This window comes from Leptodactylus fuscus, chromosome 1, assembly GCF_031893055.1.
Source record: "Leptodactylus fuscus isolate aLepFus1 chromosome 1, aLepFus1.hap2, whole genome shotgun sequence".
In the NCBI taxonomy this organism is placed as follows: Eukaryota; Metazoa; Chordata; class Amphibia; order Anura; family Leptodactylidae; genus Leptodactylus; species Leptodactylus fuscus.
The window spans coordinates 5,535,826-5,560,855 of NC_134265.1; the positions used below are offsets into that span (position 1 = coordinate 5,535,826).

General features: G+C 50.3%; 1 protein-coding gene and 1 pseudogene across 1 annotated transcript in view; both read right to left on the reverse strand.

Moving 5' to 3' along the window:
* LOC142196952 (gastrula zinc finger protein XlCGF66.1-like) overlaps window positions 1-649 on the reverse strand; it is a 26,979-nt gene extending 26,330 nt beyond the window's left edge. The window contains exon 1 of the mRNA XM_075266928.1: window positions 579-649. The gene's annotated coding sequence lies outside the window, so the exon portion shown is untranslated. The remainder of the gene's footprint in view (window positions 1-578) is intronic.
* Window positions 1-25,030, reverse strand: part of LOC142189611 (uncharacterized) — a 282,275-nt pseudogene that overhangs the window by 158,319 nt on the left and 98,926 nt on the right.

A 25,030-nucleotide genomic window follows, 5' to 3' on the forward strand; every position in this document is an offset into this window, starting at 1 on the left:
TACCGGTAGCTGTATATATATATAGTGTATGTACCAGTAGCTGTATATATATATATATAGTGTATGTACCAGTAGCTGTATATATATATATAGTGTATGTACCGGTAGCTGTATATATATAGTGTATGTACCGGTAGCTGTATATATATATAGTGTATGTACCGGTAGCTGTATATATATATATATAGTGTATGTACCGGTAGCTGTATATATATAGTGTATGTACCGGTAGCTGTATATATATATAGTGTATGTACTGGTAGCTGTATATATATATATAGTGTATGTACCGGTAGCTGTGTATATATATAGTGTATGTACCGGTAGCTGTATATATATATATATATATATAGTGTATGTACCGGTAGCTGTATATATATATAGTGTATGTACCGGTAGCTGTATATATATATATAGTGTATGTATCGGTAGCTGTATATATATAGTGTATGTACCGGTAGCTGTATACAGTCTATGGAGCTCTGTATTGGGGTCTCTGCGCCCCCTCCCCATACACTAGAATATACCTGAGCCATGTGATACTGAGGGGCTGCAGAGGAGACATCACTAGTAATTACCTGCACATGCGCACAAGGCCTTTATGGTCCAGAACTGTCCGGGGGTAAAGGGGTTAATAATAATCCTGCCGGGACTGGCGCCGACCGCTGTATAGTAACCGAGGTTACAGGACCTGTGATGATGTCACATGTGGGAGGAGTCAACAAGTCACATGATCAGGTCCTGCTGTTATTGCTGAATATACGAGTAAGTTAAAGGACCTTTAATGATGTCACAGTCACATGTATATAGCGGCGCCATCAGTGTGTGGCCCCTGCACACAGTATTATGTCCCATAGTGGCCTCTGCACACAGTATTATCCCCCATAGTGGCCCCTGCACACAGTATTATGTCCCATAGTGGCCCCTGCACACAGTATTATGTCCCATAGTGGCCTCTGCACACAGTATTATCCCCCATAGTGGCCCCTGCACACAGTATTATGTCCCATAGTGGCCTCTGCACACAGTATTATCCCCCATAGTGGCCCCTGCACACAGTATTATGCCCCATAGTGGCCCCTGCACACAGTATTATGTCCCATAGTGACGCCTGCACACAGTATTATGTCCCATAGTGGCCTCTGCACACAGTATTATCCCCCATAGTGGCCCCTGCACACAGTATTATGTCCCATAGTGGCCCCTGCACACAGTATTATGTCCCATAGTGGCCCCTGCACACAGTATTATCCCCCATAGTGACCCCTGCACACAGTATTATGTCCCATAGTGGCCCCTGCACACAGTATTATGCCCCATAGTGGCCCCTGCACACAGTATTATGCCCCATAGTGGCCCCTGCACACAGTATTATCCCCCATAGTGGCCCCTGCACACAGTATTATGTCCCATAGTGGCCCCTGCACACAGTATTATCCCCCATAGTGACCCCTGCACACAGTATTATGTCCCATAGTGGCCCCTGCACACAGTATTATGCCCCATAGTGGCCCCTGCACACAGTATTATGTCCCATAGTGGCCCCTGCACACAGTATTATCCCCCATAGTGGTCCCTGCACACAGTATTATGTCCCATAGTGACCCCTGCACACAGTATTATGTCCCATAGTGGCCCCTGCACACAGTATTATGTCCCATAGTGGCCCTAGCACACAGTATTATGTCCCATAGCGGCCCCTGCACACAGTATTATCCCCCATAGTGACCCCTGTACACAGTATTATGTCCCATAGTGGCCCCTGCACACAGTATTATGTCCCATAGTGGCCCCTGCACACAGTATTATCCCCCATAGTGGCCCCTGTACACAGTATTATGTCCCATAGTGGCCCCTGCACACAGTATTATGTCCCATAGTGGCCCCTGCACACAGTATTATCCCCCATAGCGGCCCCTGCACACAGTATTATCCCCCATAGCGGCCCCTGCACACAGTATTATCCTCCATAGTGACCCCTGCACACAGTATTATGTCCCATAGTGGCCCTTGCACACAGTATTATCCTCCATAGTGACCCCTGCACACAGTATTATGTCCCATAGTGGCCCTTGCACACAGTATTATGTCCCATAGCGGCCCCTGCACACAGTATTATGTCCCATAGTGGCCCTTGCACACAGTATTATGTCCCATAGTGGCCCCTGCACACAGTATTATCCCCCATAGTGACCCCTGTACACAGTATTATGTCCCATAGTGGCCCCTGTACACAGTATTATCACCCATAGTGGCTCCTGCACACAGTATTATCACCCATAGTGACCCCTGCACACAGTATTATCCCCCATAGTGGCCCCTGCACACAGTATTATCTCCCATAGTGACCCCTGCACACAGTATTATCCCCCATAGTGACCCCTGCACACAGTATTATCCCCCATAGTGACCCCTGCACACAGTATTATGTCCCATAGTGACCCCTGCACACAGTATTATGTCCCATAGTGGCCCCTGCACACAGTATTATCCCCCATAGTGGCTCCTGCACACAGTATTATGTCCCAAAGTGACCCCTGCACACACAGCATTATGTCCCATAGTAGCCCCTGCACACACAGTATTATGTCCCATAGTGGCCCCTGCACACAGTATTATCCCCCATAGTGACCCCTGCACACAGTATTATCCCCCATAGTGGCCCCTGCACACAGTATTATCCTCCATAGTGACCCCTACACACAGTATTATGTCCCATAGTGGCCCCTGCACACAGTATTATGCCCCATAGTGACCCCTACACACAGTATTATGTCCCATAGTGGCCCCTGCACACAGTATTATGCCCCATAGTGGCCCCCGCACACAGTATTATGTCCCATAGTGACCCCTGCACACAGTATTATGTCCCATAGTGACCCCTGCACACAGTATTATGTCCCATAGTGGCCCCTGCACACAGTATTATGTCCCATAGTGGCCCCCGCACACAGTATTATGTCCCATAGTGACCCCCGCACACAGTATTATGTCCCATAGTGGCCCCTGTACACAGTATTATCCCCCATCGTGGCCCCTGTACACAGTTTTATGTCTTATAGTAGCCCCTGCACACAGTATTATGTCCCAAAGTGACCCCTGCACACACAGTATTATGTCCCATAGTGGCCCCTGCACACAGTATTATGTCCCATAGTGACCCCTGTACACAGTATTATGTCCCATAGTGACCCCTGTACACAGTATTATGTCCCATAGTGACCCCTGCACACAGTATTATGTCCCATAGTGGCCCCTGCACACAGTATTATCCCCCATCGTGGCCCCTGTACACAGTATTATGTCTTATAGTAGCCCCTGCACACAGTATTATGTCCCAAAGTGACCCCTGCACACACAGTATTATGTCCCATAGTGGCCCCTGCACACAGTATTATGTCCCATAGTGGCCCCTGCACACAGTATTATTTCCCATAGTGGCCCCTGCACACAGTATTATCCACCATAGTGACCCATGCACACAGTATTATTCCCCATAGTGGCCCCTGCACACAGTATTATGTCCCATAGTGGTCCCTGCACACAGTATTATTCCCAATAGTGGTCCCTGCACACAGTATTATGTCCCATAGTGGCCCCTGCACACAGTATTATGTCCCATTGTGGCCCCTGCACACAATATTATGCCCCACTGTGGACATCCATGAACAATTATTATTCTCTGGGGTCATTTCAAACCCCAGAGTATAATAATCGGAGAACGAGAGGGGATACAAACATATCAACACTGTCACTTAGCAATGTCTGGCAGTCCTTGGTGGTGTCGGTCATCTTCAACGACGTCCGGACGTCACATGACACGGGACGCAGGTCCCTGTCAAGTGACGTCACACAACTATGCCCTATACCTGTATGGAGCGTGGAGAGGTAAGTAACTGTGTTTTTTATGTACTCTAACCTTTCCCGGGACTCTGATCATTATACTCAGGGGTCTGAGAAGACCCCCAGAGTATAATAATAGTGTTTGTGGGGCCTGTGGCGTCACTTACCAATCCCAGCCCCTGCCAGGATCGGTAAGAAAATAGGGCCCATGACCGGCTGGAGTTACTCCAGCTGGTGACGGCCTATTAAGAAAAAAAAAAAAAAAATGCAGCGGTAGCGGCTGTCACTGGGCCCCTAATGTCCCAGGCCCGGTGGCAGCCACTACCCCGGTAGTTATGCCACTTTGTGTTACGTGTATGTAGCGGAGCCGTCTGCGGGTGACTTGTATGTAGCGGAGCCGTCTGTGTGTGACGTGTATGTCGCGGAGCCATCTGTGTGTAATGTGTATGTAGCTGAGCCGTCTGTGTGTGACGTGTATGTCGCGGAGCCATCTGTGTGTAATGTGTATGTAGCGGAGCCATCTGTGTGTGACGTGTATGTAGCGGAGCCGTCTGTGTGTGACGTGTATGTAGCGGAGCCGTCTGCGTGTGACCTTTATGTAGCGGAGCCATCTGTGTGTGACGTGTACAAACTATTCTGAATGCAGCGGCCAGGCTCATCTACCAGGCTAGACGCTACAGCGATGCCTCTGGTCTGTGCCAGTCGCTACATTGGCTGCCTATTCATTATAGAATAAAATATAAAGTTATTACTCTCACCCACAAGGCTCTCCATAATGCCGCACCTCCCTACATCTCCTCCCTCATCTCTGTCTACCGCCCAACCCGTGTTCTCCGCTCACTCAATGACCTAACACTTACATCTTCTATCATCAGAACCTCCCACACTCGTATACAAGACTTCTCCCGAGTTGCACCACTTCTCTGGAATGCTCTACCCCAGACAATCAGATTAACTCCCAATTTCTACAGCTTCAAGCGCAAACTAAAGACACATCTCTTCAGACAAGCCTATCACAATTCCTAATGTCAACCCCTCCGTACTACAATTAGAATCCCTACATTTTAACCCTGCTCTGTCCCCGCTCCCACATTACCCCACTTAATATGATGCCTTTCCAGCCTAACTTATTTGTTTAATCTCCATCCACATGTTAAAGGTCACCACTAGTGACGGCTCATACAGTATTATTTGTGTATTGACAGTAACCTCTATTACAGAATTGTCTGAATACTGTATAAGCAATGCCACCCCTGCTACCTCTTGTGTCACCCCTTCTACCTCATAGATTGTAAGCTCTCTTGAGCAGGGCCCTCAGTCCCATTGTGTGAAATTAAGTTCTTTGTTATGTATCAGTCTGTATCTGAACCCTACAAATTGTACAGTGCTGCGGAATATGTTGGCGCTATATAAATAAAATGTATTATTATTATTATATTACGTGTATGTAGCGGAACTGTCTGTGTGTGACGTGTATATAGCGGAGCCGTCTGTGTGTGACGTGTATGTAGTGGAGTTGTGTGTGTGACGTGTATGTAGCGGAGCCATCTGTGTGTGACGTGTATGTAGTGGAGCAGTCTGTGTGTGACGTGTATGTAGTGGAGCAGTCTGTGTGTGACGTGTATGTAGCGGAGCCGTGTGTGTAGACTGTAATGGGGCCTGTGTGTTTGTCACACAAATCATGCGGAGAGGAAAACGCTGCTTGAAGTTCTTTTCTCTCCACATAATTCGTGCAGACTCCGCACAGACCCCATTATAAGCTGCCCCTACAATGCAGTCCCATGAATAAAGCCGTCCCTACAATGTAGTCCCATGAATAAAGCCGCCCCTACAATGTAGTCCCATACTTTTTAATTTAAACAAAACCCCACCACCCTTCAGCCACTACCTTCCCCTGTAACTTATCTTTACAATTTCTCCCAAACTTCAGCAAAATACATTTCCAAATAAACATCCCACCCTGTCCGCCATCTCCCCCTCTAGTGCACAGATTGCAGGTTTGTGGAGACCCCGGAGGATTCCTTCACCCCACACAGACATGTTACTACTTACAGGAGACGTTGCCAGGTAATGCTGCTCTGCTCTGTGCTGGACTGTAGAGGAGGAGGGGTCATACGTCACGTGGTCAGTTCCTTCTCCTGGCTCAGTGGGGGGAGGAGAAAACACTCCTACAGGGGCACAGAAGGAGAAGCTCTAAAGCTCTTTACTTCACATGTAAATAACGTGCGGCTTATTTTGGCATCGGGAAAAAAAAGCTTCCTAGCATACCTCCCAACCGTCCCGATTTTCGTCAGACACTCATGATTTCGGTGTCCTGTCCCGGTCGGCGGGAAGTATGTCCCGATTTCAACTCATCGGCATCCTACGGACACCAATAAGCTGAATATATAGACCAGGGGTCCTCAAACTGGGGCCGGCGGGCCGAATGCGGCTGACAAGCACTTCTGTCCGGCCCTCCAACAACGCCAGTAGACGTGCATTTATAATGAAGCTCCTGGTGAGATCGAGCCAGGCCATGGAGCGCACTTCACTTTACCTATTGGAGGGCACTGCTCCCGATGTCTGTGCGACCTGCGCTCTTACATCACATACATGCGATGTGACAGGCAGACATCAGAGGCAGAGCAGGTCGCACAGACATCGGGAGCGGTGCCTTCTGTATCCTCCTTACATCACATACAAGCGATGTGGCAGGAGGACACAGGCGGACACCGGAATCAGCGCAGGTCGCACAGACATAAGGAGCGGTGCCCTCCAATAGGTAAAGTGAAGCGCGCTGTCTCCATGGCCTGGCCCAATATAGTCAACTGTGCCCCTCCGTAGAGAACGGCATAACACTGGGGCAGATGAAGGGGGGGAGAGCGGCATGACACTGGGGCAGATGAAGGGGGGAGAACGGCATAACACTGGGGCAGATGAAGGGAGGGAGAACGGCATAACACTGGGGCAGATGAAGGGGGGGGAGAACGGCATGACACTGGAGCAGATGAAGGGTGGGAGAACGGCATGACACTGGGGCAGATGAAGGGGAGGAGAACAGCATGACACTGGGGCAGATGAAGGGGGGGGAGAACGGCATGACACTGGAGCAGATGAAGGGGGGGAGTACGGCATGACACTGAGGCAGATGAAGGGGGGGGAGGAGAACCGCATGACACTGGGGCAGATGAAGGGGGGGAGAACGGCATGACACTGGGGCAGATGAAGGGGAGGAGAACAGCATGACACTGGGGCAAATGAAGGGGGGGGGGAGAATGGCATGACACTGAGGCAGATGAAGGGGGGGGAAGGCATGACACTGGGGCAGATGAAGGGGGGGAGAACGGCATGACACTGGGGCAGATAAAGGGGGGGAGAATGGCATGACACTGGGGCAGATGAAGGGGGGGAGAATGGCATGACACTGGGGCAGATGAAGGGGGGGAGAACGGCATGACACTGGGGCAGATGAAGGGGGGGAGAACAGCAAGACACTGGGGCAAATGAAGGGGGGGAGAACAGCATGACACTGGGGCAGATGAAGGGGGGGAGAATGGCATGACACTGGGGCAGATGAAGGGGGGAGAACGGCATAACACTGGGGCAGATAAAGGGGGAGGAACGGCATGACACTGGGGCAGATGAAGGGGGGGAGAACGGCATAACACTGGGGCAGATGAAGGGGGGGAGAACGGCATGACACTGGAGCAGATGAAGAGGGGGAGAATGGCATGACACTGGGGCAGATGAAGGGGGGAGAACGGCATGACACTGGGGCAGATGAAGGGGGGAGAACGGCATGACACTGGGGCAGATGAAGGGGGGGAGAATGGCATGACACTGGGGCAGATGAAGGGGGGAGAACGGCATAACACTGGGGCAGATGAAGGGGGGGAGAACCGCATGACACTGGAGCAGATGAGGGGGGGAGAACAGCATGACACGGGGCAAATGAAGGGGGGGAGAAAGGCATGACACTGGGGCAAATGAAGGGGGGGAGAACGGCATGACACTGGGGCAGAGACGGGGGGACATGAAACTGTGGGAAGATGAAAGGGGGAGAATGGCATGAAACTGGGGAGATATGAAACTGGGGACAGAGATGGAGGGGGGACATGAAACTGGGGACAGATGGAGGGGGGGACATAATTTACAGGTGACTGTAGGAGGATTATACTGATTATACATGAAAAATAAATGAGAATAGGCGGAGTCAACATAAAAGTGGGCACCGCACAGTTTGTCCCTCTTTCTACTTTTCACATGTTGGGAGGTATGGATAAACGCCATATGTATCTACCCTCCGCGTACACTTTAAAGAAACTGATGTATACAAATGTTTTTCTTCACTCACTTATTGTACCTGTGCCATTGGGTGAGAAGAAACCTGTATACTGTCATCCAATATAAACGGCAGTAGGAAGGGGTTAAGAAGGCGTTCGACTCAGTATGGCACCCAGGCCTACTCCTAAAACTCCTAGAGAGTGGAATAGGAGGAAGAACGTACAACGTCATCAAGAGCTCCTACACCGGAAACCAGTGCAGTGTGAAGGTGAATGGGAAAAGGACAGCATACTTCCAACAGGCCCGAGGGGTCAGACAAGGCTGTAGCTTGAGCTCAACGCTCTTCAACATCTATATCAATGAACTGGCTACAGCCCTGGAAGCCTCACCAACCCCAGGCCTCACCCTGAACGACCGGGAGGTGAAGTTCCTGCTATACGCCGACGTCCTCCTACTCCTGGCCCCCACCGAGAAAGACCTCCAAGAAAGCCTGTCAGTGCTGGAAAAATTCAGCACCACATGGGCCCTACCCATCAACCAGAAGAAGACCAAAGTCATGGTATTTCAGAAGAAGGGCCACAATAAAGCCTCCACCACCCCACAATTCACACTGAACGGCTCCACACTGGAGAAAACCAACAGCTACACCTACCTGGGGCTGGAGCTCAGCCAATCAGGAAGCTTCAAAGCAGCAATAGAAACCCTGAAAGCAAAAGCCTGCAGAACCTTCTACGCCATCAGAAGACAACTATACCACCTCAAAACACCGGTGAGGATCTGGCTGAAGATACTTGACGCAGTCATCACTCCGACCCTTTTCTATGGCAGCAAGGTTTGGGGCCCAGCCACCTACCCAGACCAGTCAAAGTGGGATTCCAGCCCAACAGAGAACTTACACCTGGAGTTTTGCAAATACCTGCTCCATGTCCATCGCAACACCTCCAACATGGCCTGCAGGGCAGAGCTAGGCAGACTCCCCCTATGGCTCACCATACAGAAGAGGGTGCTAGCTTTCCAGGCACACATCCAGGGGAGCAAGCCCGTCTCCTACCACCATCAAGCATGGCTAAGCCACCAGAGCAAACCAGACACCCACCAACCAAACAGCCAACCGCCAAACCAAAAACACCAACAGATGATAACCAAGGCCAAAATAAAGGCGACCACAGAGGCAAACAGAGAGCGGTACATTGAAGAATGGAGAAACGAAATAAATAACTCCAAGAAACTCACCGTGTACAAATCCCTACAAAGGGACTACACCATGGCCACCTACCTGGAGAGAATACGCCACCCCAAGCACAGACAGACCCTGAGCCGGTACAGACTGAGCGCCCACAACCTAGAGATAGAGACGGGGCGATACAGGCAGACGTACAAGCCACGGGAGAAGAGACTGTGCCAGCACTGTGACCAGGGGGGCCTAGAAGACCAGACCCACTTCCTGCTACACTGCACCAAATACTCAGCTGTGAGGGCCGTCTACTACCAAAGACTCTCTGCCCACATCCCAGACTTCATATCTGCAGACGAGAAGAGGAAACTCTACATCCTACTGGGAGAAGAAGAGGCCACTGTGGAGATCGCTGCCCAATACGTGTCCAGCTGTCACCAAACCAGAGGAAGATGAGACTCCACGGACTGCACGGAGTGCATGTACCGGTAGCTGTATATATATAGTGTATGTACCGGTAGCTGTATATATATATATAGTGTATGTACCGGTAGCTGTATATATATAGTGTATGTACCGGTAGCTGTATATATATATATATAGAGTATGTACCGGTAGCTGTATACAGTCTATGGAGCTCTGTATTGGGGTCTCTGCGCCCCCTCCCCATACACTAGAATATACCTGAGCCATGTGATACTGAGGGGCTGCAGAGGAGACATCACTAGGAATTACCTGCACATGCGCACAAGGCCTTTATGGTCCAGAACTGTCCGGGGGTAAAGGGGTTAATAATAATCCTGCCGGGACTGGCGCCGACCGCTGTATAGTAACCGAGGTTACAGGACCTGTGATGATGTCACATGTGGGAGGAGTCAACAAGTCACATGATCAGGTCCTGCTGTTATTACTGAATATACTAGTAAGTTAAAGGACCTTTAATGACGTCACAGTCACATGTATATAGCGGAGCCATCAGTGTGTGACCCCTGTACACAGTATTATCCTCCATAGTGGCCCCTGCACACAGTATTATGTCCCATAGTGGCCCCTGCACACAGTATTATGTCCCATAGTGGCCCCTGCACACAGTATTATGTCCCATAGTGACCCCTGCACACAGTATTATGTCCCATAGTGGCCCCTCCACACAGTATTATGTCCCATAGTGGCCCCTCCACACAGTATTATCCCCCATAGTGGCCCCTGCACACAGTATTATGTCCCATAGTAGCCCCTGCACACAGTATTATCCCCCATAGTGGCCCCTGCACACAGTATTATCCCCATAGTGACCCCTGCACACAGTATTATCCCCCATAGTGGCCCCTGCACACAGTATTATGTCCCATAGTGGCCCCTGCACACAGTATTATACCCCATAGTGGCCCCTGCACACAGTATTATGTCCCATAGTGGCCCCTACACACAGTATTATGCCCCATAGTGGCCCCTGCACACAGTATTATGTCCCATAGTGGCCCCTGCACACAGTATTATGTCCCATAGTGACCCCTGCACACAGTATTATGTCCCATAGTGACCCCTGCACACAGTATTATGTCCCATAGTGGCTCCTGCAGACAGTATTATCCCCCATAGTGGCCCCTGCACACAGTATTATGTCCCATAGTGACCCCTGCACACAGTATTATGCCCCATAGTGGCCCCTGTACACAGTATTATGTCCCATAGTGGCCCCTGCACACAGTATTATGTCCCATAGTGGCCCCTGCACACAGTATTATGTCCCATAGTGACCCCTGCACACAGTATTATGTCCCATAGTGGCCCCTGTACACAGTATTATCCCCCATAGTGGCCCCTGTACACAGTATTATGTCCCATAGTGACCCCTGCACACAGTATTATGTCCCATAGTGACCCCTGCACACAGTATTATCCCCCATAGTGGCCCCTGCACACAGTATTATGTCCCATAGTGACCCCTGCACACAGTATTATGCCCCATAGTGGCCCCTGTACACAGTATTATGTCCCATAGTGGCCCCTGCACACAGTATTATGTCCCATAGTGGCCCCTGCACACAGTATTATGTCCCATAGTGACCCCTGCACACAGTATTATGTCCCATAGTGGCCCCTGTACACAGTATTATCCCCCATAGTGGCCCCAGCACACAGTATTATGTCCCATAGTGGCCCCTGCACACAGTATTATGTCCCATAGTGGCCCCTGTACACAGTATTATCCCCCATAGTGGCCCCTGTACACAGTATTATGTCCCATAGTGGCCCCTGCACATAAAGTATTATGTCCCATAGTGGACCCTGCACACAGTATTATGTCCCATAGTGGCCCGTGTACACAGTATTATCCCCCATAGTGACCCATGCACACAGTATTATGCCCCATAGTGGCCCCTACACACAGTATTATGCCCCATAGTGGTCCCTGCACACAGTATTATGTCCCATAGTGGCCCCTGCACACAGTATTATGTCCCATAGTGGCCCCTGCACACAGTATTATCCCCCATAGTGGCCCCTGCACACAGTATTATGCCCCATAGTGGCCCGTGTACACAGTATTATCCCCCATAGTGACCCATGCACACAGTATTATGCCCCATAGTGGCCCCAACACACAGTATTATGCCCCATAGTGGCCCCTGCACACAGTATTATGTCCCATTGAGGCCCCTGCACACAGTATTATGTCCCATAGTGACCCCTGCACACAATATTATGTCCCATAGTGACCCTTGTACACAGTATTATGTCCCATAGTGGCCCCTGTACAAAGTAATATGTCCCATAGTGGCCCCTGCACACACAGTATTATGTCCCATATTGGCCCCTGCACACAGTATTATGCCCCATAGTGGTCCCTGCACACAGTGTTATGTCCCATAGTGGCTCCAGCACACAGTATTATGTCCTATAGTGACCCCTGCACACAGTATTATCCCCCATAGCGGCCCCTGCACACAGTATTATGTCCCATAGTGACCCCTGCACACAGTGTTATGTCCCATAGTGGTCCCTGCACACAGTATTATGTCCCATAGTGGCCGCTGCACACAGTATTATCCCCCATAGTGACCCATGCACACAGTATTATCCCCCATAGTGTACCCTGCACACAGTATTATACCCCATAGTGGCCCCTACACACAGTATTATGCCCTATAGTGACCCCTGCACGCAGTATTATGTCCCATTGTGGCCCCTGCATACAGTATTATGTCCCATAGTGACCCCTGCACACAATATTATGTCCCATAGTGACCCCTGTACACAGTATTATGTCCCATATTGGCCCCTGTACAAAGTAATATGTCCCATAGTGGCCCCTGCACACACAGTATTATGTCCCATATTGGCCCCTGCACACAGTATTATGCCCCATAGTGGCCCCTGCCCACAATATTATGCCCCACTGTGGACATCCATGAACAATTATTATTCTCTGTGGTCTTTTGAAACCCCAGAATATAATAATCGGAGAACGAGGGGGGATACAAACGTAAAGAACACTGTCACTTAGCGATGTTTGGCTCTGCTGCAGTCCTCGGTGGTGTCGCCCATCTTCAATTACGTCCGGACGTCACATGACACAGGACAAAGGTCCCTGTCAAGTGACGTCACACAACTATGCCCTATACCTGTATGGAGCGTGGAGAGGTAAGTAACTGTGTTTTTTATGTACTCTAACCTTTCCCGGGACTCCGATCATTATACTCAGGGGTCTGAGAAGACCCCCCGAGTATAATAATAGTGTTTGTGGGGCCTGTGGCGTCACTTACTGATCCCAGCCCCTGCCAGGATCGGTAAGAAAATAGGGCCCATAACTGGCTGGAGTTACTGCACCTGGTAACGGTCTATTAAGAAAAAATAAAAATGCAGCCCGGGCCCGGTGTCAGACGCTACCCCGGTAGTTATGCCACTTTGTGTGACGTATATGTAGCAGAGCCATCTGTGTGTGACGTGTATGTAGTGGAGACATCTGTTTGTGACGTGTATGTAGCTGAGCCGTCTGTGTGTGACGTGTATGTAGTGGAAACGTCTGTGTGCCGTGTATGTAGTGAGGTTGTGTGTGTGACGTGTATGTAGCGGAGCCGTCTGTGTGCTGTGTGTGACGTGTATGTAGTGGAGCAGTCTGTGTGTGACGTGTATGTAGTGGAGCAGTCTGTGTGTGACGTGTATGTACTGGAGCAGTCTGTGTGTGACGTGTATGTAGTGGAGCAGTCTGTGTGTGACGTGTATGTAGTGGAGAAGTCTGTGTGTGACGTGTTTGTAGCAGAGCCGTCTGTGTGTGACGTGTATGTAGTGATGTTGTGTGTGTGACGTGTATGTAGCGGAGCCGTCTGTGTGTGACCTGTATGTAGTGGAGCACTCTGTGTGTGACGTGTATGTAGTGGAGCAGTCTGTGTGTGACGTGTATGTAGCGGTGCCGTGTGTGTGTGATGTGTATGTAGTGGAGCAGTCTGTATGTGACCTGTATGTAGCGGAGCCCTCTGTGTGTGACGTGTATGTAGCGGAACCGTCTGCTTGTGACCTGTATGTAGCGGAGCCATTTGTGTGTGACGTGTATGTAGCGGAGCCGTTTGTGTGTGTCGTGTATGTAGCGGAGATGTCTGTGTGTGACGTGTATGTAGGTGAGCCGTCTGTGTGTGATGTGTATGTAGCGGAGACGTCTGTGTGTGACGTGTATGTAGCGGAGACATCTGTGTGTGAAGTGTATGTAGTGGAGCAGTCTGTGTGTGACGTGTATGTAGTGGAGACGTCTGTGTGTGACGTGTATGTAGCAGAGCCGTCTGTGTGTGACGTGTATGTAGTGAGGTTGTGTGTGTGACGTGTATGTAGCGGAGCCGTCTGTGTGTGACGTGTATGTAGTGGAGCAGTCTGTGTGTGACGTGTATGTAGTGGAGCAGTCTGTGTGTGACGTGTATGTAGTGGAGCAGTCTGTGTGTGACGTGTATGTAGTGGAGCAGTCTGTGTGTGACGTGTATGTAGTGGAGCAGTCTGTGTGTGACGTGTATGTAGTGGAGCAGTCTGTGTGTGACGTGTATGTAGTGGAGCAGTCTGTGTGTGACGTGTATGTAGTGGAGCAGTCTGTGTTTGACGTGTATGTAGCGGCGCCGTGTAATGTGTATGTAGTGGAGCAGTCTGTGTGTGACCTGTATGTAGTGGAGCAGTCTGTGTGTGACGTGTATGTAGTGGAGCAGTCTGTGTGTGACGTGTATGTAGTGGAGCAGTCTGTGTGTGACGTGTATGTAGTGGAGCAGTCTGTGTGTGACGTGTATGTAGCGGTGCCGTGTGTGTGTGATGTGTATGTAGTGGAGCAGTCTGTGTGTGACCTGTATGTAGCGGAGTCGTCTGTGTGTGACGTGTATGTAGCGGAACCGTCTGCGTGTAACCTGTATGTAGCGAAGCCATGTGTGTGTGTGACGTGTATGTAGCGGAGATGTCTGTGTGTTCCATGTATGTAGCTGAGCCGTCTGTTTGTGACGTGTATGTAGTGGAGACGTCTGTGTGTGACGTGTATGTAGCTGAACCGTCTGTGTGTGACGTGTATGTAGTGGAGACATCTGTGTGTGACGTGTATGTAGCTGAGCCGTCTGTGTGTGAAGTGTATGTAGTGAGGTTGTGTGTGTGACGTGTATGTAGCGGAGCCGTCTGTGTGTGACGTGTATGTAGTGGAGCAGTCTGTGTGTGACGTGTATGTAGTGGAGCAGTCTGTGTGTGACGTGTATGTAGCGGCGCCATTTGTGTGTGATGTGTATGTAGTGGAGCAGTCTGTGTGTGACCTGTATGTAGCGGAGCCATGTGTGTGTGACGTGTATGTACCGGAGCCGTTTGTGTGTGACGTGTATGTAGCGGAGACGTCTGTGTGTGACGTGTATGTAGTGGAGCAGTCTGTGTGTGACGTGTATGTAGTGGAGACGTCTGTGTGTGACGTGTATGTAGCAGAGCCGTGTGATGTGTATGTAGTGGAGCAGTCTGTGTGTGACCTGTATGTAGTGGAGCAGTCTGTGTGTGATGTATATGTAGTGGAGCAGTCTGTGCGTGACGTGTATGTAGTGGAGCAGTCTTTGTGTGACATGTATGTAGTGGAGCAGTCTGTGTGTGACCAGTATGTAGCGGAGCCGTCTGTGTGTGACGTGTATGTAGCGGAACCGTCTGCGTGTGACCTGTATGTAGCGGAGCCATGTGTGTGTGTGACGTGTATGTAGCGGAGATGTTTGTTTGTGACATTTATGTAGCTGAGCCGTCTGTTTGTGACGTGTATGTAGTGAGGTTGTGTGTGTGACGTGTATGTAGCGGAACCGTCTGCGTGTGACATGTATGTAGCTGAGCCGTCTGTTTGTGGCGTGTATGTTGTGGAGACGTCTGTGTGTGACGTGTATGTAGCTGAGCCGTCTGTGTGTGACGTGTATGTAGTGAGGTTGTGTGTGTGACGTGTATGTAGCGGAGCCGTCTGTGTGTGACGTGTATGTAGTGGAGCAGTCTGTATGTGACGTGTATGTAGTGGAGCAGTCTGTGTGTGACGTGTATGTAGCGGCGCCATTTGTGTGTGATGTGTATGTAGTGGAGCAGTCTGTGTGTGACCTGTATGTAGCGGAGCCATGTGTGTGTGACATGTATGTACCGGAGCCGTTTGTGTGTGACGTGTATGTAGCGGAGACGTCTGTGTGTGACGTGTATGTAGTGGAGCAGTCTGTGTGTGACGTGTATGTAGTGGAGACGTCTGTGTGTGACGTGTATGTAGCAGAGCCGTGTGATGTGTATGTAGTGGAGCAGTCTGTGTGTGACCTGTATGTAGTGGAGCAGTCTGTGTGTGATGTGTATGTAGTGGAGCAGTCTGTGCGTGACGTGTATGTAGTGGAGCAGTCTTTGTGTGACGTGTATGTAGTGGAGCAGTCTGTGTGTGACCAGTATGTAGTGGAGCCGTCTGTGTGTGACGTGTATGTAGCGGAACCGTCTGCGTGTGACCTGTATGTAGCGGAGCCATGTGTGTGTGTGACGTGTATGTAGCGGAGATGTCTGTTTGTGACATTTATGTAGCTGAGCCGTCTGTTTGTGACGTGTATGTAGTGAGGTTGTGTGTGTGACGTGTATGTAGCGGAACCGTCTGCGTGTGACATGTATGTAGCTGAGCCGTCTGTTTGTGGCGTGTATGTTGTGGAGACGTCTGTGTGTGACGTGTATGTAGCTGAGCCGTCTGTGTGTGACGTGTATGTAGTGAGGTTGTGTGTGTGACGTGTATGTAGCGGAACCGTCTGCGTGTGACATGTATGTAGCTGAGCCGTCTGTTTGTGGCGTGTATGTTGTGGAGACGTCTGTGTGTGACGTGTATGTAGCTGAGCCGTCTGTTTGTGACGTGTATGTAGTGGAGACGTCTGTGTGTGACTTGTATGTAGCTGAGCCGTCTGTGTGTGACGTGTATGTAGTGAGGTTGTGTGTGTGACGTGTATGTAGCGGAGCCGTCTGTGTGTGACGTGTATGTAGCGGAGATGTCTGTGTGTGACGTGTATGTAGTGGAGCCGTCTTTGTGTGACGTTTATGTAGCGGAACTGTCTGCGTGTGACCTGTATGTAGCGGAGCCATGTGTGTGACGTGTATGTAGCGGAGATGCCTGTGTGTGACATGTATGTGGCTGAGCCATCTGTGTGTGACGTGTATGTAGCGGAGACGTCTGTGTGTGACGTGTATGTAGTGGAGCAGTCTGTGTGTGACGTGTATGTAGTGGAGCAGTCTGTGTGTGACCAGTATGTAGCGGAGCCGTCTGTGTGTGACGTGTATGTAGCGGAACCGTCTGCGTGTGACCTGTATGTAGCGGAGCCATGTGTGTGTGTGACGTGTATGTAGCGGAGATGTCTGTTTGTGACATTTATGTAGCTGAGCCGTCTGTTTGTGACGTGTATGTAGTGAGGTTGTGTGTGTGACGTGTATGTATCGGAACCGTCTGCGTGTGACATGTATGTAGCTGAGCCGTCTGTTTGTGGCGTGTATGTTGTGGAGACGTCTGTGTGTGACGTGTATGTAGCTGAGCCGTCTGTGTGTGACGTGTATGTAGTGAGGTTGTGTGTGTGACGTGTATGTAGCGGAACCGTCTGCGTGTGACATGTATGTAGCTGAGCCGTCTGTTTGTGGCGTGTATGTTGTGGAGACGTCTGTGTGTGACGTGTATGTAGCTGAGCCGTCTGTTTGTGACGTGTATGTAGTGGAGACGTCTGTGTGTGACGTGTATGTAGCTGAGCCGTCTGTGTGTGACGTGTATGTAGTGAGGTTGTGTGTGTGACGTGTATGTAGCGGAGCCGTCTGTGTGTGACTTGTATGTAGTGGAGCAGTCTGTGTGTGACGTGTATGTAGCGGCGACGTTTGTGTGTGACGTGTATGTAGCGGAGATGTCTTTGTGTGACGTTTATGTAGCGGAACTGTCTGCGTGTGACCTGTATGTAGCGGAGCCATGTGTGTGACGTGTATGTAGCGGAGATGTCTGTGTGTGACATGTATGTGGCTGAGCCATCTGTGTGTGACGTGTATGTAGCGGAGACATCTGTGTGTGACGTGTATGTAGTGGAGCAGTCTGTGTGTGACGTGTATGTAGTGGAGACGCCTGTGTGTGACGTGTTTGTAGCAGAGCCGTCTGTGTGTGACGTGTATGTAGTGAGTTTGTGTGTGTGACGTGTATGTAGCGGAGCGTCTGTGTGTGACGTGTATGTAGCAGAGCCGTCTGTGAGTGACGTGTATGTAGTGGAGCAGTCTGTGTGTGACATGTATGTAGTGGAGCAGTCTGTGTGTGACGTGTATGTAGCGGTGCCGTGTGTGTGTGATGTGTATGTAGTGGAGCAGTCTGTGTGTGACCTGTATGTAGCGGAGTCGTCTGTGTGTGACGTGTATGTAGCGGAACCGTCTGCGTGTGACCTGTATGTAGCGGAGCCATGTGTGTGTGTGACGTGTATGTAGCGGAGATGTCTGTGTGTGACGTGTATGTAGCTGAGCAGTCTGTGTGTGACGTGTATGTAGTGGAGACATCTGTGTGTGACGTGTATGTAGCTTAGCCGTCTGTGTGTGACGTGTATGTAGTGAGGTTGTGTGTGTCATGTGTATGTAGCGGAGCCGTCTGTGTGTGACGTGTATGTAGTGGAGCAGTCTGTGTGTGACGTGTATGTAGCGGCGCCCTTTCTGTGTGATGTGTATGTAGTGTAGCAGTCTGTGTGTGACCTGTATGTAGCGGAGCCGTCTTTGTGTGACGTTTATGTAGCGGAACTGTCTGCGTGTGACCTGTATGTAGCGGAGCCATGTGTGTGTGACGTGTATGTACCGGAGCCGTTTGTGTGTAACGTGTATGTAGCGGAGACGTCTGTGTGTGACGTGTATGTAGTGGAGCAGTCTGTGTGTGACGTGTATGTAGTGGAGACGTCTGTGTGTGACGTGTATGTAGCGGCGCCGTGTGATGTGTATGTAGTGGAGCAGTCTGTGTGTGACCTGTATGTAGTGGAGCAGTCTGTGTGTGACGTGTATGTAGTGGAGACGCCTGTGTGACGTGTTTGTAGCAGAGCCGTCTGTGTGTGACGTGTATGTAGTGAGTTTGTGTGTGTGACGTGTATGTATCGGAGCGTCTGTGTGTGACGTGTATGTAGCAGAGCCGTCTGTGAGTGACGTGTATGTAGTGGAGCAGTCTGTGTGTGACATGTATGTAGTGGAGCAGTCTGTGTGTGACGTGTATGTAGCGGTGCCGTGTGTGTGTGATGTGTATGTAGTGGAGCAGTCTGTGTGTGACCTTTATGTAGCGGAGTCGTCTGTGTGTGACGTGTACACTCACCGGCCACTTTATTAGGTACACCATGCTAGTAACGGGTTGGACCCCCTTTTGCCTTCAGAACTGCCTCAATTCTTCATGGCATAGATACAACAAGGTGCTGGAAGCATTCCTCAGAGATTTTGCTCCATATTGACATGATGGCATCACACAGTTGCAGTCGCAGATTTGTCGGCTGCACATCCATGATGCGAATCTCCCGTTCCACCACATCCCAAAGATGCTCCTCTATTGGATTGAGATCTGGTGACTGTGGAGGCCATTGGAGTACAGTGAACTCATTGTCATGTTCAAGAAACCAGTCTGAGATGATTCCAGCTTTATGACATGGCATTGCATTATCCTGCTGAAAGTAGCCATCAGATGTTGGGTACATTGTGGTCATAAAGGGATGGACATGGTCAGCAACAATACTCAGGTAGGCTTTGGCGTTGCAACGATGCTCAATTGGTACCAAGGGGCCCAAAGAGTGCCAAGAAAATATTCCCCACACCATGACACCAACACCACCAGCCTGAACCGTTACCGATACAAGGCAGGATGGATCCATGCTTTCATGTTGTTGACGCCAAATTCTGACCCTACCATCCGAATGTCGCAGCAGAAATCGAGACTCATCAGACCAGGCAACGTTTTTCCAATCTTCAATTGTCCAATTTCGATGAGCTTGTGCAAATTGTAGCCTCAGTTTCCTGTTCTTAGCTGAAAGGAGTGGCACCCGGTGTGGTCTTCTGCTGCTGTAGCCCATCTGCCTCAAAGTTGGACGTACTGTGCGGCATTCAGAGATGCTCTTCTGGCTACCTTGGTTGTAACGGGTGGCTATTTGAGTCACTGTTGCCTTTCTATCAGCTCGAACCAGTCTGGCCATTCTCCTCTGACCTCTGGCATCAACAACGCATTTCCGCCCCCCACAGAACTGCCGCTCACTGGATGTTTTTTCTTTTTCGGACCATTCTCTGTAAACCCTAGAGATGGTTGTGCGTGAAAATCCCAGTAGATCAGCAGTTTCTGAAATACTCAGACCAGCCCTTCTGGCACCAACAACCATGCCACGTTCAAAGGCACTCAAATCACCTTTCTTCCCTATACTGATGCTCGGTTTGAACTGCAGGAGATTGTCTTGACCATGTCTACATGCCTAAATGCACTGAGTTGCCGCCATGCGATTGGCTGATTAGAAATTAAGTGTTAACGAGCAGTTGGACAGGTGTACCTAATAAAGTGGCCGGTGAGTGTATGTAGCGGAACCGTCTGCGTGTGACCTGTATGTAGCGGAGATGTCTGTGTGTGCCATGTATGTAGCTGAACCGTCTGTTTGTGATGTGTATGTAGTGGAGACGTCTGTGTGTGACGTGTATGTAGCTGAGCGGTCTGTGTGTGACGTGTATGTAGTGGAGACATCTGTGTGTGACGTGTATGTAGCTGAGCCGTCTGTGTGTGACGTGTATGTAGTGAGGTTGTGTGTGTGACGTGTATGTAGCGGAGCCGTCTGTGTGTGACGTGTATGTAGTGGAGCAGTCTGTGTGTGACGTGTATGTAGCGGCGCCGTTTGTGTGTGATGTGTATGTAGTGTAGCAGTCTGTGTGTGACCTGTATGTAGCGGAGCCGTCTTTGTGTGACGTTTATGTAGCGGAACTGTCTGCGTGTGACCTGTATGTAGCGGAGCCATGTGTGTGTGACGTGTATGTACCGGAGCCGTTTGTGTGTAACGTGTATGTAGCGGAGACGTCTGTGTGTGACGTGTATGTAGTGGAGCAGTCTGTGTGTGACGTGTATGTAGTGGAGACGTCTGTGTGTGACGTGTATGTAGCAGAGCCGTGTGATGTGTATGTAGTGGAGCAGTCTGTGTGTGACCTGTATGTAGTGGAGCAGTCTGTGCGTGACGTGTATGTAGTGGAGCAGTCTGTGTGTGACGTGTATGTAGTGGAGCAGTCTGTGTGTGACCAGCATGTAGCGGAGCCGTCTGTGTGTGACGTGTATGTAGCGGAACCGTCTGCGTGTGACCTGTATGTAGCGGAGCCATGTGTGTGTGTGACGTGTATGTAGCGGAGATGTCTGTTTGTGACATTTATGTAGCTGAGCCGTCTGTTTGTGATGTGTATGTAGTGGAGACGTCTGTGTGTGACGTGTATGTAGCTGAGCCGTCTGTGTGTGACGTGTATGTAGTGGAGCCGTCTGTGTGTGACGTGTATGTAGTGGAGCAGTCTGTGTGTGACGTGTATGTAGCGGCGCCCTTTGTGTGTGACGTGTATGTAGCGGAGATGTCTGTGTGTGACGTGTATGTAGTGGAGCCGTCTTTGTGTGACGTTTATGTAGCGGAACTGTCTGCGTGTGACCTGTATGTAGCGGAGCCATGTGTGTGACGTGTATGTAGCGGAGATGTCTGTGTGTGACATGTATGTGGCTGAGCCATCTGTGTGTGACGTGTATGTAGCGGAGACGTCTGTGTGTGACGTGTATGTAGTGGAGCAGTCTGTGTGTGACCTGTATGTAGTGGAGCAGTCTGTGCGTGACGTGTATGTAGTGGAGCAGTCTGTGTGTGACGTGTATGTAGTGGAGCAGTCTGTGTGTGACCAGTATGTAGCGGAGCCGTCTGTGTGTGACCTGTGTGTAGCGGAGCCATGTGTGTGTGTGACGTGTATGTAGCGGAGATGTCTGTTTGTGACATTTATGTAGCTGAGCCGTCTGTTTGTGATGTGTATGTAGTGGAGACGTCTGTGTGTGACGTGTATGTAGCTGAGCCGTCTGTGTGTGACGTGTATGTAGTGAGGTTGTGTGTGTGACGTGCATTTAGCGGAACCGTCTGCGTGTGACATGTATGTAGCTGAGCCGTCTGTTTGTGACGTGTATGTAGTGGAGACGTCTGTGTGTGACGTGTATGTAGCGGAGATGTCTGTGTGTGACATGTATGTGGCTGAGCCATCTGTGTGTGACGTGTATGTAGCGGAGACGTCTGTGTGTGACGTGTATGTAGTGGAGCAGTCTGTGTGTGACCTGTATGTAGTGGAGCAGTCTGTGCGTGACGTGTATGTAGTGGAGCAGTCTGTGTGTGACGTGTATGTAGTGGAGCAGTCTGTGTGTGACCAGTATGTAGCGGAGCCGTCTGTGTGTGACGTGTATGTAGCGGAACCGTCTGCGTGTGACCTGTATGTAGCGGAGCCATGTGTGTGTGTGACGTGTATGTAGCGGAGATGTCTGTTTGTGACATTTATGTAGCTGAGCCGTCTGTTTGTGATGTGTATGTAGTGGAGACGTCTGTGTGTGACGTGTATGTAGCTGAGCCGTCTGTGTGTGACGTGTATGTAGTGAGGTTGTGTGTGTGACGTGTATTTAGCGGAACCGTCTGCGTGTGACATGTTTGTAGCTGAGCCGTCTGTTTGTGACGTGTATGTAGTGGAGACGTCTGTGTGTGACGTGTATGTAGCGGAGCCGTCTGTGTGTGACGTGTATGTAGTGGAGCAGTCTGTGTGTGACGTGTATGTAGCGGCGCCCTTTGTGTGTGACGTGTATGTAGCGGAGATGTCTGTGTGTGACGTGTATGTAGTGGAGCCGTTTTTGTGTGACGTTTATGTAGCGGAACTGTCTGCGTGTGACCTGTATGTAGCGGAGCCATGTGTGTGACGTGTATGTAGCGGAGATGTCTGTGTGTGACATGTATGTGGCTGAGCCATCTGTGTGTGACGTGTATGTAGCGGAGACGTCTGTGTGTGACGTGTATGTAGTGGAGCAGTCTGTGTGTGACGTGTATGTAGTGGAGACGTCTGTGTGTGACGTGTTTGTAGCAGAGCCGTCTGTGTGTGACGTGTATGTAGTGAGGTTGTGTGTGTGACGTGTATGTAGCGGAGCCGTCTGTGTGTGACGTGTATGTAGTGGAGCAGTCTGTGTGTGACGTGTATGTAGCGGCGCCGTTTGTGTGTGATGTGTATGTAGTGTAGCAGTCTGTGTGTGACGTGTATGTAGTGGAGCAGTTTGTGTGTGACGTGTATGTAGCGGAGCAGTCTGTGTGTGACCTGTATGTAGTGGAGCAGTCTGTGTGTGACCTGTATGTAGCGGGGCCGTCTGTGTGTGACGTGTATGTAGCGGCGCCGTGTGTGTGTGATGTGTATGTAGCGGAGCAGTCTGTGTGTGACCTGTATGTAGCGGGGCCGTCTGTGTGTGACGTGTATATAGCGGGGCCATGTGTGTGTGATGTGTATGTAGCGGAGATGTCTGTGTGTGACATGTATGTGGCTGAGCCATCTGTGTGTGACGTGTATGTAGCGGAGACGTCTGTGTGTGACGTGTATGTAGTGGAGCAGTCTGTGTGTGACGTGTATGTAGTGGAGACGTCTGTGTGTGACGTGTTTGTAGCAGAGCCGTCTGTGTGTGACGTCTATGTAGTGAGGTTGTGTGTGTGATGTGTATGTAGCGGAGCGTCTGTGTGTGACGTGTATGTAGCGGAGCCGTCTGTGAGTGACGTGTATGTAGTGGAGCAGTCTGTGTGTGACATGTATGTAGTGGAGCAGTCTGTGTGTGACGTGTATGTAGTGGAGCAGTCTGTGTGTGACGTGTATGTAGTGGAGCCGTCTGTGAGTGACGTGTATGTAGTGGAGCAGTCTGTGTGTGACATGTATGTAGTGGAGCCGTCTGTGTGTGAAGTGTATGTAGTGGAGCAGTCTGTGTGTGACGTGTATGTAGCGGCGCCGTGTGATGTGTATGTAGTGGAGCAGTCTGTGTGTGACCTATATGTAGTGGAGCCGTCTGTGAGTGACGTGTATGTAGTGGAGCAGTCTGTGTGTGACATGTATGTAGTGGAGCCGTCTGTGTGTGAAGTGTATGTAGTGGAGCAGTCTGTGTGTGACGTGTATGTAGCGGCGCCGTGTGATGTGTATGTAGTGGAGCAGTCTGTGTGTGACCTGTATGTAGCGGTTCCGTCTGTGTGTGATGTGTATGTAGCGGAACTGTCTGCATGTGACATGTATGTAGCTGAGCCGTCTATTTGTGGCGTGTATGTTGTGGAGACGTCTGTATGTGACGTGTATGTAGCTGAGCCGTCTGTGTGTGACGTGTATGTAGTGGAGACATCTGTGTGTGACGTGTATGTAGCTGAGCCGTCTGTGTGTGACGTGTATGTAGTGAGGTTGTGTGACGTGTATGTACCGGAGCCGTCTGTGTGTGACGTTTATGTAGTGGAGCAGTCTGTGTGTGACGTGTATGTAGCGGCGCCGTTTGTGTGTGACGTGTATGTAGCGGAGATGTCTGTGTGTGAAGTGTATGTAGTGGAGCCATCTTTGTGTGACGTTTATGTAGCGGAACTGTCTGCGTGTGACCTGTATGTAGCGGAGCCATGTGTGTGTGACGTGTATGTAGCGGAGATGTCTGTGTGTGACATGTATGTGGCTGAGCCATCTTTATGTGATGTGTATGTAGCGGAGACGTCTGTGTGTGACGTGTATGTAGTGGAGCAGTCTGTGTGTGACGTGTATGTAGCTGAGCCGTCTGTGTGTGACATGTATGTAGTGGAGCCGTCTGTGTGTGAAGTGTATGTAGTGGAGCAGTCTGTGTGTGACGTGTATGTAGCGGCGCCGTATGATGTGTATGTAGTGGAGCAGTCTGTGTGTGACCTGTATGTAGCGGGGCCGTCTGTGTATGATGTGTATGTAGCGGAACTGTCTGCATGTGACATGTATGTAGCTGAGCCGTCTATTTGTGGCGTGTATGTTGTGGAGACGTCTGTGTGTGACGTGTATGTAGCTGAGCCGTCTGTGTGTGACGTGTATGTAGTGGAGACGTCTGTGTGTGACGTGTATGTAGCTGAGCCGTCTGTGTGTGACGTGTATGTAGTGAGGTTGTGTGACGTGTATGTAGCGGAGCCGTCTGTGTGTGACGTGTATGTAGTGGAGCAGTCTTTGTGTGACGTGTATGTAGCGCCGCCGTTTGTGTGTGACGTGTATGTAGCGGAGATGTCTGTGTGTGAA